At 38.7% G+C, this 17,272-nt stretch overlaps 1 protein-coding gene across 2 annotated transcripts in view; it reads left to right on the top strand.

Annotated features, from left to right (window-relative positions):
• Positions 1-17,272, top strand: part of PCBD2 (pterin-4 alpha-carbinolamine dehydratase 2) — a 50,778-nt gene that overhangs the window by 28,198 nt on the left and 5,308 nt on the right. The window lies entirely within an intron of this gene.

A 17,272-nucleotide genomic window follows, 5' to 3' on the forward strand; every position in this document is an offset into this window, starting at 1 on the left:
AAGCTTCATCAAATAATGCATATTAGAAATATAACTAGCTTGTAATAATAAGACAATGTTTGAAGATGTGATACTTATTAGGGAGAAAAATGAGTATATTGATAACTTCAGCGTACCTTTTTGTTATATTTTAGATGTAAGTCATTGTTTCCAACATTATGAAAGAAAAATAATTAAATAATTCATACAATATGCAGTTGGCTCTGGACTTTCTGCTCATCCCACCTTTGTGAATAGGGGACCCCTGTGGGGTGTGGTGGCCCTGCAAAAATGTTTTGCATTGGCCCCGCAGGTCCCAAGGCCAGCCCTGGTCAAGGGTATGCCACCCTAGAAGTTTGTGGAATCATATTGCCAACCCCCATCTCCCTGTATTTCCCATCAGGAAATCCTGCTGTCTCAGTTTTGTCTTTAGGTTTTTCTTGGCTGTAGTATGCATTGTACATGGACTGGGGTGTGTTTGTACTGAGGTGCGGTCTATGTTAGGAGAGTGCCATGTAGTTCTCTTTTGAGAATATTGTATTTCTTAAATCACATGGAAAGAGGCAGAACTGGGTCCAGCAAGATAGTGTGGATGCCTCCTGGATTTTTTGGTCATATACTAGTAGCATGACCTAGAAGACTTCAATGAGAAGTGGACATTTGTCCAAGCATAGTAGGGCTGGTTTGTGTCCCTTTTACTCTTGGTCAAAGTTCTCATTCAAGCTTATTGGGATTTTCCAGCAACCTCCCCAGATTTCAAACCACAGGAGTCATGCTAGAAAATCTTAGTATGGTTGATACTAATATAGATGACTCATGCCAGTATATCCTTTTTCTCTCTATTCCTTTCTCCCATGTCTTATAATTTAATTCAGTTTTATACTGGGCTTGCAACATTGACATTAAGTTCAGAGAATATGTGATATCACAGGAATGCAAGCTGTGTTAAAAAAAATGTTCATGTTTCTAGTTTATTAGGAAAATAATAAACCAGAGATTTAAGAGATCAGTGGAAGACAGATTTCATTCCTGTTTATTCCTGTTTCATTCCTGTTTATGCCCTCATTAAAGAATACAGTTCATTAAAGAATACAGTTATGTTTTGGCTGCACTTCCTTGTTGGCAACCTTCAGTCTTGGAAGACTATGGTATCGCACTCTGAATGGTGGTTCTGGAACAGCATCTAGTGTGGCTGAAAAGGCCAATTGGGGAGTGACAGTCCCTTCCACAGTGTAATCTATCTCTGGTCTGTCTCCCTGGCTATGGGCCTTCCTTCTTTGCCTCAGTCTGTTGGCCAAGTATCTCTTCAAACTGGGAAAGGCCATGCTGCACAGTCTGCCTCCAAGCGGGACGCTCAGAAGCCAAGGTTTCCCATCTGTTGAGGTCCTTTCCTAAGGCATTCAGATCCTTCTTGCAGATATCCTGTTAACGCAGCTGTGGTTAACAGCTGTGGTCTACCTGTGGAGCGCTTTCCCTGCACCAGTTCTCCATAGAGGAGATCCTTTGGAATCTGACTATGACCAAGTCATTCTTCTCACGACATGATCAAGCCAACGCAGGCGTCTCTGTTTCAGCACTATATACATTGCAGGCATTCCAGCTCATTCCAGGACTATGTTTTTTGGAACTTTGTCCTGCCAGGTGATACTGAGGATGCGTCAGAGGCAGCACATGTGGAAAGCGTTCAGTTTCTTCTCCTGTTGTGAGCGAAGAGTCCATGACTCGCTGCAGTACAGAAGTGTACTCAAGACGCAAGCTCTGTAGACCTGGATCTTGATATGTTCTGTCAGCTTCTTGTTGGACCAGACTCTCTTTATGAGTCTGGAAAATGTGGTAGCTGCTCTGCTGATGTGTTTGTTTAGCTTGGTATCTAGAGAAAGAGTGTCAGAGATCGCTGAGCCAAGGTACACAAAGTCATGGACAACCTCCAGTTCATGCGCAGAGATTGCAATGCAGGGAGGTGAGTCCACATCCTGAACCATGACCTGTGTTTTCTTCAGGCTGACTGTCAGTCCAAAGTCTTGGCAGGCTTTGCTAAAACAATTCATGAGCTGCTGGAGATCTTTGGCAGAGTGGGCAGTGACAGTTGCATCGTCGGCAAAGAGGAAGTCACACAGACATTTCAGCTGGACTTTGGACTTTGCTCTTTGTCTGGAGAGGTTGAAGAGCTTTCCATCTGATCTGGTCCAGAGATAGATGTCTTCTGTTACAGTTCCAAAGGCCTGCTTCAGCAGGACAGCAAAGAAAATCCGAAACAAGGTCGGCGCAAGAACACAGCCCTGCTTCACTCCGCTTCGGATGTCAGAGGGTTCTGATGTGGAGCCATCAAAGACTACAGTGCTCTTCATGTCCTCTTGGAAAGACCTGATGATGCTGAGGAACCTGGGTGGACATCTGATCTTGGGGAGAATCTTGAAGAGGCCGTCCCTGCTGACCAGGTTGAAAGCTTTCATTAGATCTATGAAGGCTATAAAGAGTGGCTGTCATAATTCCCTGCTTTTCTCCTGCAGTTAGAGAGAGTTTCCTCTGTAAGACAAAAACTTGTAACAAAATCTCAGAAATAGTTTGGCCAAATGCATACTTCTCAGGAAATATTTAGTAGTTGGTACGGGGGGACCCATATCCGCGGATCCCGTATTCACAGATTCAGTCATCTGTGGGGAGGTCTGCTCCCTTTTCCTCTGGCAGGTCCTTTGAGCCCAGCAGAGGCTGCAGATGTTCAAACGGGGCCTCTGCCAGTCTGAGCCCTGTTGCTGAAAACATGGCATTGAGCATGTTGGCATTTTTAATGCCTTATAAGGCATTGAGATGCTGACTGTATGAACTACTGCTTCTGATTTCTACAAAAGTGAAGGACACACTGTCCTTGATTCAATTTGAAATTGGGCTAGGCTAATACAAACCTTTATATTAAAAATGGAAAATAGGATTTTTCAATTCTGGAATATGGTATTGTCACTGGGAGCATGATAGGGCTCAAATGTCATCTTACTGCAGCCCCCAGCCTCTCATCACAGCCTGAACCCTGCCATGCTGTTCCTTCCCTTCACCCAGAATGTACCTGGTAGTAGTAGTGGTGATCAGGAGACTTGCCTGTGAGTAAAACTCTGTATGCGCTCTAGCTCTTACTCTTAGTATGTACATTAACCTGATTAAGGATGTTTGAAAAGTGATCTATTTTAATTTTTGAAAAATTTCTTAAACACCAAAATGCAATGTTTTGTGTTTTTATTCAGATATTTTAAACACAAAAAATGTGTTGTTTTGTGTTTTTATGTTAACAAAAAACACACCTCTGCTGATTAGTTGTGTGTGTTTGTTTTAAAAAAACCTTTAGAAATAAACACCTGTGATTGAGTTCATATACTTCTGCATACTATAAACTCCTTGTTGTCACATACTTTTGTAATCTTATTTCCTTTTTATCTTTTGCTCATAAACCATTCTTCTTGAAAAAAGGGTTTATACGCAGGGGAACAAACAACATATGCTAGGGCAGTATTACATTATTGTCCTAAGATCAACTTTATCAAACATGCTCTGGTTGACATAGGTGAAGTGTTTACTGCATAATGTACAGAACACTCGGGAACTGGCAGTTTCAGAAGCATAAAATCAGATGACCCAAACGTCTAAGCTTTCTAGGAACATTATAGCCATACTTCTAGTTTATTTGATTTGCTAGACCAAGTTATGATATCATTAGCCATTGAATTGCATGGAGACTTCATTTAAGACAACTGATAGATCTAACAGGTGCTTTGCTGGTGAGGGCTTCTGGGATAATGCAAGCAAGCTTACCCGTGGAATATTTTGGTTGAGTGCTAAAAGTCATTAATTTGAAACAAAACAAACAAAAAACCTGCATCATTTCAAATGCATGTTTTCTAATACAAATACAAGTAAAATCTTCCGTGTCTGTTTTTGACCACAAGTCATGATAGAAGGAACTTGTAAGTGGTATTTCTTCTGTGTTCCTGTTTCTTCTGGCTCTTTTTTTGTTGTTGTTCTTTACTCTTCTCATGTTGAGTAGTTTTCATTTAATTAACTGTATTTTAATAGAAAGTATCCCTTTAAAAACTTTCAATGAATCTGGAAAATGCTTTAAAAACTGACTATTCTGTGCTCATTAAATGTATTTATAAAGTGGCCTCCATTTGGTATACTCAGTCATCAAGGCAACAGATATTGCCCCTATTTAACATGAATTTGCACTGAATATTTGTGTCAAAAATTTGGGGATTTAAGGAAATGTGGACCAGGATCCAAAAAACTGCTTTAGGTTTCCTTAAAAGCCTGTGCATATAATTTTGGGTTATTTTCCTCTCTACAAACAGCTGACCCTCATGTCATGTAATAAACTTGGGTATCTTTAGGTCATAGGCAATTTGTCATTCAGCATTGAAGGACTAGGGAATGGTGTTTAAGGGAAACAAATTTGAAAACTTTGGGGCTCATAGAACCAGCTGTACAGTTCATTGTATCCTGGCTGCAGAATCCAAATGATCTTCCTCTTAGCAGAATGTAATTTTGCAACTAGTTTTTGAATTTAGATGAATTGTTACTATACTTGCACAGTTATGTGAGAAATTAATAGATTTTTGTGGTGATATAAAATGAGGATTCATCTGCAGAGTTTGAACATACAAAGGAAGAGGTGGCATAAGACATCCATTTCCACCTGTTTTAGATCAACTTCCATTACTCCTTAGCTCATTGCTGGACTTGGAGTGAATGTTTTTTTGACTGTTCTTTTGGGAGCAACTTTGATATCTTTTGAAATATATACCTTCTAAAAACTACCAGGATTGGTTTGTATTGATTTTAATTATTGTTTCTGCACAGTGATCTTTTTAAAAATATAAATACTTAGGAAAAAATATTGCCTTCCCTCTCCCAAATATCTTGACTTTGGGTTAGTACCTGAATGTGAAAATATTCCACTCTGTAACAGGCCATTCCTCTTAGTCACAATTCAAGTTGGCTGCATTTATTCTTCATGTCCCAAAAATTAGCAAATCATATGACAATAAACAGAAATGCCCTAAGTGAAGAGAGAAGGGGAAACTGTTGTTTATCTGGTCAGGTGGTTTAGATTAGTGGTGGTGCTGGTCTGTATTATGTTACTTTAAATCATGGTGTCCCAACAGGACATAAATTATGAAGATTGCTACAGTATGTTTCATCCAATGTAAGATCAACAAATTGGAATAATTTTATAGGAAAATCACAGCATTTTGGCAGGACAGTTGTTAAAGAATTTGGTCTAACATGGAGTTTTGTTCACATTATTTGTTAATATGTAAAACATTGTTTAAATAACATACAAAGCATAAACATTCTAAATATCAAAGGCAAGAATGGCTTTTACAAGATTACACAGAGTGGCAAACTACTTAAAAATAGATCATTGTTTGTGCTTTTACTGTCAAAATGTTTGATATAGAGCTGGCTAGCTAGTTTCTTTACCAGCATAATTGTAAACAAGTGTTGTAAGTCATGAAGCAGCCTACAATTCTAGTAAAAAAAAAGAGTGAAGACCTTTCTTTATACTATTAAAGTTCTTCTAATACTCTTGGAAGGGTAAAGAGTTAGGGTGCAAAGCTTGCAATATGAACTTTAATAGTTTATCTTTCAACATCACAACAAGAATGCTTTTTTCTTATACCAATGTGGACATCAGTTGCCAAGCAGAATTCTGATATTCCTCATTTAATTTCTAATGAAAGAATCTAAGAGCCCAATCCTATCCAGTTTTCCAGCGTTGATGAAGCTGTAACGAAGTCCCAAGGTAAGGAAACCCCATTGCCATGGCTGCATCAGTTTTGGTCAGCTGGATAGAATAGGGGTCTAAATGAATTAAAATATTGTTAACATGAGATTAAAATTGTATGTGAATGTCATACATCTGTTTGTGTATTTTTTTCACATTCTTCAGAAGGGAAATGTTTTAGATTTCTTTTTCATGAATGCCCATGCACTATCTAGCTGTGTGTCCATAGATACTCCCTGTTTGTGTTAGTTATAACTGGGGACCCAGTCCTATCCAACTTTCAAGCACTAATGCAGCCGTGTCAATGGGATGTGCTGTGGGGCGGGGGGGGGGGGAAGTCACGGAAGCTCTCTCAAGGTAACAGAACATTTGTTCCCTTACCTTAGGCTGCATTGCGGCTGCATTGGCATTGAAAAGTTGGACAGGATTGGGCCCTATTTGTAGTTTTAGAATAGAATGGCACACCACACAGTCTAAGGGCCCAATCCTATCCAACATTCCAGCGCTGATGCAGCCACAGTGCAACCCTGAGGTAATGTTCTCTTACCATGAGGAGGCCTCCGTGATACCCCACTGCAGAGTGCAGTGCATGCCCCACTAGCATGGCTGCATTAATACTGGAAATTTGGATAGGACTGGGCCCTAACTATCTTTCTTGTGACACATTTTCTCAATATGCTAGGTATTGTACAAGAAAAAAAGGCATCTTCATACACAGACTTAAGAGCTGCATCAAGTTTCATGAAATTCAGTGGAGACTTCACACTGTAAATGATTTGGGGATGAGACATTAGGTGTTGGCTGTTGCCTTTGGTGTCTGTAGGTTTCTCAGAAACTGACTGGTCACTGTTCAGAATGCTGTCAACTAGTCATTGGTTGGGTCTAGCAAGGTAGTTCGTATGACCTTGCTCTTATATTTCCCTGATTTACTCATGGGAAGTGGTAAAAATTGTAATACTATTGATTATGCTTGGGGTGCCTATCTTGGTCTTTATGATACATTAGTAATATAACATTATTTATAAGCATTTAATGGTAAAACATTCATTCCAAATATTGTACTTGACGTTCTAACACTCCTTTTGCCCTCATTTACTTAGAAGCCTGTTTCATTGTTTTCAGTTGAGTTCCATTCCAGCAAAGAGTGTGTTGGATCACATCAGTTGTTATTAGTAAGAACAAATTATTGTGATGCCAAATGGCCCAATCCTATACACACTGTATAGTTTTTTGCGGTTCTCAAACAGGTGGGTCGTGACCCACCAGCCTGAGCAGCTCTGTCTCTTGCTCCTTAAGGAGTGGATAAGGGCGGAAGGCAGCACTGCAATCCTCAAGATCGCTCTGCTGCCAGAGGGGTTTGGAGGGGGGGTTTCCACAACCAGCAGCAGCCTCCTGAGAGGTCTGGGGAGCCTGGGAACCTCTTTGCAAGGCTCCCCAAGCCACCAAATGTCTTGAAAAGGTTAAAAAAAACCCACTTCCGATTTTGCAACAAGAACAGGAAGTGAGTGGTTTTTTTTTTGTTTTTTTTACTTTTGCAAGACGTATGGAGGCTTGGTAAGCCCTGCAGAGGGCTCCCTGGATCTCCCAGATTCTGTTGCTGGCTGTAGGTAAACGTAAGTGGAAACCCCCTCCTTGTCCCTGGCAGCAGCACAATTCTGGGGATCACATTGCTGCCTTCCCATTTCTCCTGCAACAACTTACCTCGGTTCTCAAACTCCCTGAGAACCACTGCTGTACAGTCATAGTGTCACTGCACCAGTGCTGGGTGTCATAAAAGAACTGTAAAGCTCTTTTCAATACCCAGAGAATGAGCTGTGTCAGCAGGAAGGCTTGTGTTATCCCTCTGATGCTGAATCCCAACCTATGGCCACCAGAACAGGTTAAAGCTATTTCATGTGGTGCAGGAGGAGTGTGGAACAGAGGCGGGGATGGGTGTAATGGTGCAGGGGAGGGCAGAACAGGGGTGGATCAGGCCCAGGAGAAGTTGGGGTTGGTAGAGGAGACTTCTGCCATATCCTAAACTCTATCCTGGGCCTGAAGGCCCCACATGGGACTTTTTAGTCTTGCACCAACTGTTTCACTAGTGCAGATTCAAGTATCCCCATTGGGTAGACTGGAACTTGACACATGGTAAGGAGACAAATGTTTCCTTACCCCAGGGAGACCTCCAACCTGCTCCTAACCAACACTGGATACAGCATGGTCCATGTGGCCCCACTGCACCATCGCTGGATAGGATTTGGCTGAGAGCCAAGTAAATGAAAAATAGCAAAATGCACAACCTTGAATAGTTTTGTTCCATTTTCCAAATAAACTGTAGTACATGGTATGCTATGCATATTATGTACTTGACATCATAATAGGAAATGGTGTGTGGCTAAGTAATGCTAAGAAACAAACGTGATGGGCACCTTAAATTTTAAAGTATGAGCTCATTATTATGGCATGTATGGCTCATAACTTTACTGCGTCCTAGTGATAACTACATTTACTCAGCAGTGTCTTTCATTATGCAGTAAAACAATGAAGAGAGGTAACATTTACATTACTACTGTAAAGATCAGCACAGTAGAAGTTCAGCACAGCAGGATACTGACACATTGAAATAAGTTTAATGAACTGGGTATCGTTATACAATTTCCCCCTCAATTCTTGAATTGAATTCCATTGAATTCTTAAAAGTGTTATGAGGCCAAGGCACTTACAATAAATAAAAGATTTTATGTTGCCAGTTCTGGCTGCTATTTTTTAGGATTCCCTCTTTTGCTTGCATGAAAAATATCACAATACTCATTCTTTACCCTTGCAGTTCTTTTTATTGTTTGATAAAATACTCAGTAAGACTGATGAGTATTACCAATATCATTAGGCTGAGAAAGAATTACAACAGTCATGTCCCTTGAAAAATATAAAAGAATGAATGATAATAAAGAATGAATACAGGCATACTTAGCTAATTTGATGGGTTAGGTTCCAGACCGCTGCTGTAAAGCTATTAATGACTTAACGTGAATCACAGTCTTTTTTTTCACTTGCCAGTGCATATAAAAGCCTTAAAACATACCTGTATTTACAATTTCATTTATTTGTGTAAAACCACTCAGCCTTCAGAAAGGATACAAAAATAAAGATCTTTTTAAAATTCTACAGTATATACAGTACCTGAGCAGGGGTAACAAAATGGTGCCAGTCAACTTGCTCAGTTCAGCTCAGAGTCAGCTGATCTACATGTCACAGCCAAAAACATCCTTAAGAGTGAGGCATGCACCAAAAATAATCAACATGGATATAATTGAAAAGCACCATATTAGCAAAGCACTTTAAAGCGAGAGCCTTAAAGTGATGTACACCTTATTTCCATTTGAAATGTTGTCTTTTAAAAACTATTCAGTATTTTGGAAAGTTTGAAAAGTGTTTCCTCTTCATTCATTTTTTATCACCAAATGAATGAGCATTCCAAAGGAAATAATAATAATAAAATAATAATAATTTTATTTTTACCCCGCCTTTCTCCCCGAAGGGACTCAAGGCGGCTTACAACAGGTTAAAACAGATTAAAAACATAATTTAAAAATAGATAAAAGAATATTAACATTTAATATGTTAATTAATATTAACATTTAATATGTTAAGGAATAAGAATAATTTCATCAAATGCAAAGTGCATAAAAACATTTTATTCCTACATAGATGTCAGAGATTGTATGTATCTGATCTATATAAAAACACTATGACATTACCACGTCTATTAAGATGTCTTGTTTTTCCTCTGATTTTTTTGTGTGAAATGTGAACTACAGTTTACTCAGCTTTCACATCAGTTGCACTTAAGGCAATTGTATATTGTTGTCTGTTCTTGTAGATGAAGCATTTTCATTTTCTGAATGTAGCATCATTAATGCTTCCATCTCAAACACATTAAGAAAAGTCCTGTTGAGATCAGTGTATCATGTTAAGAAATCAAGATTTATGAAGTTATTTTTCCATAGCAGGTGTATAGAGGCAGAATGTACTGTATATATGCTTATAACTTTCAGCCCAACTGTTCCAAGATGATAAGATTGTTCATGCCTCTTTTTGCCAATCGAAGATATTCCTTATGCTTAATGCTGTTGTAGGGATACTGACTGCTTAATTGAATGTTTCTTATATCTTCAGAATGTGACAATAAAAGGTTGTCAATATTATTTTTGGGTTTTGGTTCTAAAAAAGAAGTAATAATTCTAGCAATAACTCACTCATTATGTTGGGCAGAAATACGAAGTGTGATTGTAATCCTTGGAACTTTATCTTACTCAAGCAGATTTCTAACATAAGAATCAAGAAGTAGGTCTCTTTCTATAGGCAGGGGGTAGGTGGGTTTGTCGTTTTAGTGTAGCCTACATGCCTTTCTTTGAAATACGGTACCTCCAATGCTTCATATTCTTGGAAGGAAGTTACTTTCATGGAAGTTACTTTCAGTTACTCCAATATATTGCCTTTGAAGTGTCACTTTGGACGCGGCCCTTTGTCCGTATGTCACGCCTTGGTGAATCTGCTGCTAAAAGATATGGACTGGAAAGCTTGGAGGCTTAGAAGTAATTCTCAGTGAATGATCAGAATTGGAAATAATTAAGAAATTGCTTCCTGTGTCTCAGACTCTTGAACCTGGACATATATGGAGTTGCTTTTGCTGAAATGCCATGGATACATTTGCTAGGAGAGCATGAGCTTCTTTTCCTTTCCTCATCTTTTGTGAGTGTATTGAATTGCAATGAGTTGAACTCCTGCTCTGTCCCTTTCCAAGAAGTGCCTTTCTCTTTACCTCAAGGGTGCCATAGGCTTTGTTAGGTTGTATTTTTCGTTTTGAATGTGGATTGCCAAGGACAAAGAGAAACCTTGGCGTTGAATAGGCTCATTAATTGGATTTGGATACCAATTTCTGGTTTCACGGAGTTGCATTTAAACAGCACGGATAAAATGGATGATTTTAAAAGGAAAAACAAGTCATTGATTCTTTTCTGAAAATTAGGCAGCTAAAATACTCTTATGGTAAGCAAGAGTGCCTTTGCTGCTGGAGTGAAGGTCAAGGCCATGGTGGAATTTTTTCAGAGTAAACAAAACACGTTCCAGCATGAAGTGTTTGGCTTGCTGGTAAACAAAACCCACCAGAACTAATCTGACACTCCTGCCATACCACATATGCTTGACCATGATCTTGGCTCACAGACTGCTTAATAATATTCATTATTTTAAATTAAAGTTGAAGAAGTGCAGACTCCAGTGCAAATTAAGATTGGTTGTGTTGCCGGAATCTGGTAATTACTTTAATTGATCACCAGATAGTTTCCTTGATCACCAATTACACCCAATTACTGATCATGTTTCAAGACGTGAAGAAATGTCCAACCTGATTATGTAATAATGTTTTTATATATAATCAATCCTAAATAGCTTTTCCCTCTACTGCCAATTGTATTTTATAAAAGGAAGGTTACAGGTCTACAGATACAAAAGGTGATCCATAAACAATAAAGTTCTAATTTCATTTAATTAGCAAAGGAAGTATTTAGGGAGCTTAATGGAGATTGCTCTGCTGAAATTACTTGAGCAGACCTGCTTCTCATTTTCATGGTACAAAATATATGTAATGGGAACACGACTATGAATGCTTAAAACAAACTGTAACCAAGATATGCATATAAATCCGTTGGAGCAGGCCAATATTTCACGCTATATGCTACGCAAATCAACTGTTTTTGCAAGATTACATTATTGTTAGTTTTTTAATTTACTGAATTCTTTCAGTGCTCAGAGAGCTTTTCATTTTTCTTACTGCAAACAGGATGAATTAGAATACTTGTTGGTTTTATTGGAACTTAAGCTTTTTTAGCTTTGTCTAACTTTGTCCTGTGCCCATAGAGTTCAGTCTCTAAAGCAGGGATGTTATGCCATCACTCTAAAGGCTGAATTATTAGCTTTGATTGCTTACCACAATCTGCATGTAGCAGTATAGCAAGCCAGCCATACATCGTGTCAATTTAAGTAGTACAGAAAACATTTCCTGCCCTTGTGTTCCCAGAATTCCAATCAGTACCCGAGGCACAGTAAAAATTTCCCCCTCTGGCCAGGCAGTATTTATTTAAAAATTCTATCAGAATTCTTGGACTTAGGACCAAGTCCTTGCAAGGCTGCTAATAGAAATAAATTAAAATAAGAACCTATAACCAGATGCTACAAATAACCAATCATCTGTGCCATAGTAAACAGCATATGTTAGACATTTTAGGCAGTGCAGTCCAAAATACAGGTGTGCACCGCTTAACGACAGGGATATGTTCTTCAATCCTGTTGTTATGTGGTTAGGTCATTAAGTGAACATTCAGTCCAATATATTGCCTTTGTTGTGTAAACAGACACTCCCTGCCAGTCACTAGCTGGCTGCTCAGGCTACTGGAGATGGATTGCCTCTTCTTTGCATTAAGAACCTCTCTGTTTTGTAAACAGACACACCACTGCAGGCTATGGGAGACACGATTGCCTAATTAAGAGCATCTTTATTGTGCTTTGACCACCGTCATATATGCGGTCTGTCATTAAGCGAACCGTTGTTAATCTGTGGGTGCCTGTATAGTTATCCCTATGGAGTCAGTGCACATGTAACATTTCCTGGACTTTCAAAGACCAAGTCTTTCCGAGACTTGTTGCTGTAGGGTGTATTTTGTTTCTTGGTAGTCATGATTTTGGCTGCCTTTTTGACAGTTCAAGAGAAGAAGGTTGTTTCCAAATTCAATTTTTCAGTCACTATTTTGGTAGGGTGATTTGTTATTATTTAAGCAGAGAGGGATATAGTCTACTAGCCTGCATCACAGTCATTTCATGGGGATAAATAGTGAGCTTGTCTTAATTATCCTCTTCTGTTTTGTCATTGGTAACTATTTCTTTAACTCCTCTCCCATTTTTTTGAAGTAGAAACAATTGCTCGTGGATAGACAGTGAGTAGGACGTGTGGTAAAACGTCACTGGGGGGGAAAAAAAACCCTGAATGGCCATCACTGGAATGTTGCTGCTAATTTTATCAGTTCTGACCATTGCAAGTAGAGGATTGTTCAAGTAAGGAACTTGAAAGAAGAGAGAACTATTTGTACAGAGAACTGGACAGAGCTATAGATAGTCTTACTGGATGTAAAATATTTCAGAGTTGCGAACTATGTCATTTTCAGAAATATTTGTAATCTGAAGGTTCTGACACAAATCTGTGTCAATAGATCTGGAGTAAAATGTTTAGTGAAAAGCTGAGTTTATGAATTTTGTGAAGATTTTCATACTTGGATATTAGTACAGTGTCCAAAATGCCACGTTTGTATTAAGTGTGTGAAAATTGTATTTGTAGAAGTATGATATGCAAGATTAAATTTTAATACAGTTTTCCAAAGTACTTGTACTGCATGTATGGACCATGTGTGCTGAAGTGTTGACATCAGCAGGGCATATGTTGCCTTTGGCAGTGTTCTTTTCCAACTCCAGAAAGATTAAAGATAGTATGCGTACGAAATGTTATGAAGTTTTATCTCCTTTTTATGAATTATCTTGTTGTGGGTAGGGTGAAATTGATTCTTTATACGACTTTCGAAACTGTAAGCCCTACTGTATTCAATAGGATTTATTTCCAAGGACGTTTACATATGATTGAATCCTTAGTTCTGTTTTAAAATTAATATTAAGGCAGCAAATATTCTGAAAACTTTAAATTGAAAATATATTTATATAAAATCCGTATTTTAGAGTCAACAGCCCTTAAATACATTTGAGGCTAGTGATGAATGCAGTGTGTGTGTCTTGAACATTTAACAGATACCAGTAACACATTTTAAAGTTTCTTTTTATGTTTTGGAACATAATAGTTTAGTGCAAGTGAAATGAAGGCTGCAGTCCTGTGCACTTTTTTTGGAAGCCAGTCTCACAGAATTAGGTGGAACTTAGGTCTGAATAAGTATGGGTGCCATCTGGCTGTTAGCCAAACAACAGTTTCAAGGAAAAATAGTCCTCAGTTTTGGAAAGCTCCCAGGTCAGGCAACAAGAACCATTTTCATTTGCTGACAGTTTGCTGATTTGCAAGTGAAAAACTTCACTGAAATAATTTGCCCTGATTGTAATGACTACATTCATCTGACTAACAGAGTGGTCTGCAAAGCCATACTTCATTCAGTCATCAGTGCTCTCAAAATATTTGTAATGTGGTGAAGAAAAAAAATAGTGGAACTGCTACCAGCCACTATGCTTGTTCCTTGATTATATATTTGTTTGAAATTGCTGTCACAGGATAGCACATGTTTCTATGCAAATGAAATGGAAATGAGGCTTGACTTTCCAGTTGGCTTTATGGTTATGGTTAAGAATACTATTTTAAAATATGTATGTAGTGAATTGTAGGTGCATTTTTTGTAGGGGAAAAAAGCAGCTTTTTGAGGGGCAACTGTGTTAGTCTCTTGCAGCAAGAACAAAGGCTTGTGTCACCTGAAACTAACAAATATTTTTGAAACATACTTCTGTAGATTACCCATTTCATGAGATGCATACAGTTGATCACCTTTATTTTTAAAAAAGAGTCTTTAAATTAGATTATTGTGCTGAGATCAATACATTTGGCTTCTGTATTCAAAGTCCTGTTACATAATTGTATTCTTGATGTTTTTGTTGCCCATATATTGTTGTATACAGGGCTTTCTTTGTAATGGAACGCACCGGAATGGCGTTTCGGCACCTTTTCCCCCCCTCCTCCTGGCCCCCACCTTTTTTCCCCTCCCTGCGCTGCCCAGCACTGCTGGCTAGGGAGGGATTCGAACCTCCAACCCTCCTCCTGGCCCCCACCTTTTCCCCCCCTCTGGCCCCCACCTTTTTTCCCTCCCTGCGCCACCCAGCACTGCTGTCTAAAGAGGGATTTGAACCTCCAACCTTGTGCTCCACAGCCCAGCACTCTCTCCATGGAGCTATAGGGAAGCCTAGAGTTACAGTGTTCAGAACTAATATATAAGGTTCTGAGCCCAGCTGGTGGCCATCAGCGCCTCAAGTATTAGTTCCAAACACTTTGAGCCTAAAACTTCCAATGGCTCAGTTACTAAAGTGCTGGTCTGTGGAGCCAGAGGTTGGGGGTTCAAATCCCCGTAAGGAATAATTTTTTTTCTTTTTTTTTTTTAGGTGGGGAGATAAATAAATAAAAGATTACACTTGTTAATCTTAAACTTGTTCTTGTAAGTGGGTTCCTGCACCTTTTATTTTTTATTTTTTACAAAAAAAGCACTGCCCCTGCCTCACTGCACTCAGCTCTCGCCTGAGCCCAGCCCGCCTTTCCTCTCCCTGCTCTCTGCTTCCCCATGCTCAGCTACCAAGCCGGTGAGGGCGTGGGGACATGTGCTGAGGAGGAGGAGGAGGAGGAGGACGACGACGATGAGGGACAGCAAGCCAGGGAGACGGGTTGCAGCACCCAGGTACTGGCTTGGCAAGAGGAGGGGGGAAGGAAGCTGGCTGGTGCAGCCCCTGCACCTGAGACAGCCTAGGCATGTCTACTGAGAAGTAAGTCCCCTTGTGTTCAGTGGGGCTTACTCCCAGGAAAATGTGGATGGGATTGCAGCCCAAGCCTATGCAGGTCTACTGAGAAGTAAGTCCCCTTGTGTTCAGTGGGGCTTACTCCCAGGAAAATGTGGATGGGATTGCAGCCCAAGCCTATGCAGGTCTACTCAGAAGCAAGTAATTCATTCATTTTTATAGTTATTAATATAAGGCTTGGCTGATCTAAATTAATTAAGCAAAAATTATTACTAATAATTTAGTAGCTTTGTAATGTCATCAACAGGAGATTTAGGTTTTTAACTATAAATGGGGAAGCTTAAGTGTCCTTGCTGCATTATAACAACACTTAGGAAATATGTATTCCTCTGTGCAGTAGGTCAGATCATTGTTGTCTATTAATTTTTGGTTTTTTTAGACTATATTTAATAATCACTATTATTATAATGGGGAATGGGGACATAGTACACAGGGGAAAGGGGGAACCACAAAAGATGGGTTAATGAATTGATTAAGTTATGAAGTTATGAATCAAAAATCATGTGGTCACACACCCTCTATTGGTTCAAGATGAGTTGTAAAATAGATTATATTCCGGTATTATATAATTTATCTATTTTACAATTCATCTTTTGTGTTTATTCTTCTGTTCCTCCCCTTGTGTGCTTATATTGCGCATTCATTGTTATCTGATCACATATTTCTCTTTTTTTTTTTGCACCAATCATGTTTCAATGTCTTGAGTCAATAAGGGTATGTGACCACATGATTTTTGATCCATAACTTGTTTATTAATCAATTAACCCATCTTTTGTGCCCCCTCTCCCCTGTGTGCCAATTGATTTGGGTTCAAACAAATCTGTAGAGTGATGTAATGTAATCATTTTTTATATTTTGCCTTCATCAATTGTTTTAACCAATATTTATTAAATGTTTTAAAAGTTTTAATTAATTTTTTTTGGTTGTTACATATTTGCAAATACATGCAACAAGCCATGATATAATCCTTGGTGTGTGCTCCAGAGGTGATCCGTCTCTTTTTGTTCTTCTCTCTTGAAGATCTCCCCTCATTTTCTAGTTCTTAAGTAGTTGGGGAATGGGGATTTAAAGAGAGAGAAATGAGATGAATGAATAAATGAATAAATAAAAGATTTATTTTATTTTAAATAAAAAAATATTTTATATATTTATATATACATATTATATATACATATTATATATGTATACATATATACATACATACATACTTTCATATTATACATATTATACATACATACATACATACATACATACATACATATATATATATATATTAAATAAAATATTTTATTTTAAATAAATTTTAAAATAAATAAATAAATAAAAGATTAACAAGTTTTTTTTTTTTTTTTTTTTTTTTTTTACAAAAAAAGCACTGGTTGTATATATAAGTAAGTACTTACTTGGTGCTTACGAAACACCAAGTAAGCAGGGAATGGTGATTTGGAGCCCAACCTCCCCTTTCTTGCATTTATGAACATTGTTGCATGCAGCCTCCTCCCTGTGTTCTTTTGCAGTTAGCACAAGTATGGTATCCCCTGTGCCTGTTTGTTTCAAACAGAAGAAGTGCTGACCAAGGGGGCTGGTCAGTATGCACTTCATAAGTGAAGGGAAGATGGGAAAGTGCCTGCTTGTTTGCCCACGTGCCCTCCCATAGGAAGGGTGTGCACAGATTTGTGAGCACAGGCAGCTGTGGGCAGTGGATTCAGGCAGCATGGAGGCATGTTCCACCCGTGTAGGGAAGTCTGGATCAAATCTCACAGCAGTCATAAACTCACAAGATGGTCTCTGGCAAGCTATTGCTGTCTTCACTTGCATCCCCCCGCACCACCTAGGCTGTGAGGATAATAGTACTGGTCTACTTTATTAGAATCTCACATGGATTACTGAGATTCAAATGCGTGTTATTCAAGGATGGTGATGATGAATGGAAAA

This window comes from Tiliqua scincoides, chromosome 2, assembly GCF_035046505.1.
Source record: "Tiliqua scincoides isolate rTilSci1 chromosome 2, rTilSci1.hap2, whole genome shotgun sequence".
Classification (NCBI taxonomy): domain Eukaryota; kingdom Metazoa; phylum Chordata; class Lepidosauria; order Squamata; family Scincidae; genus Tiliqua; species Tiliqua scincoides.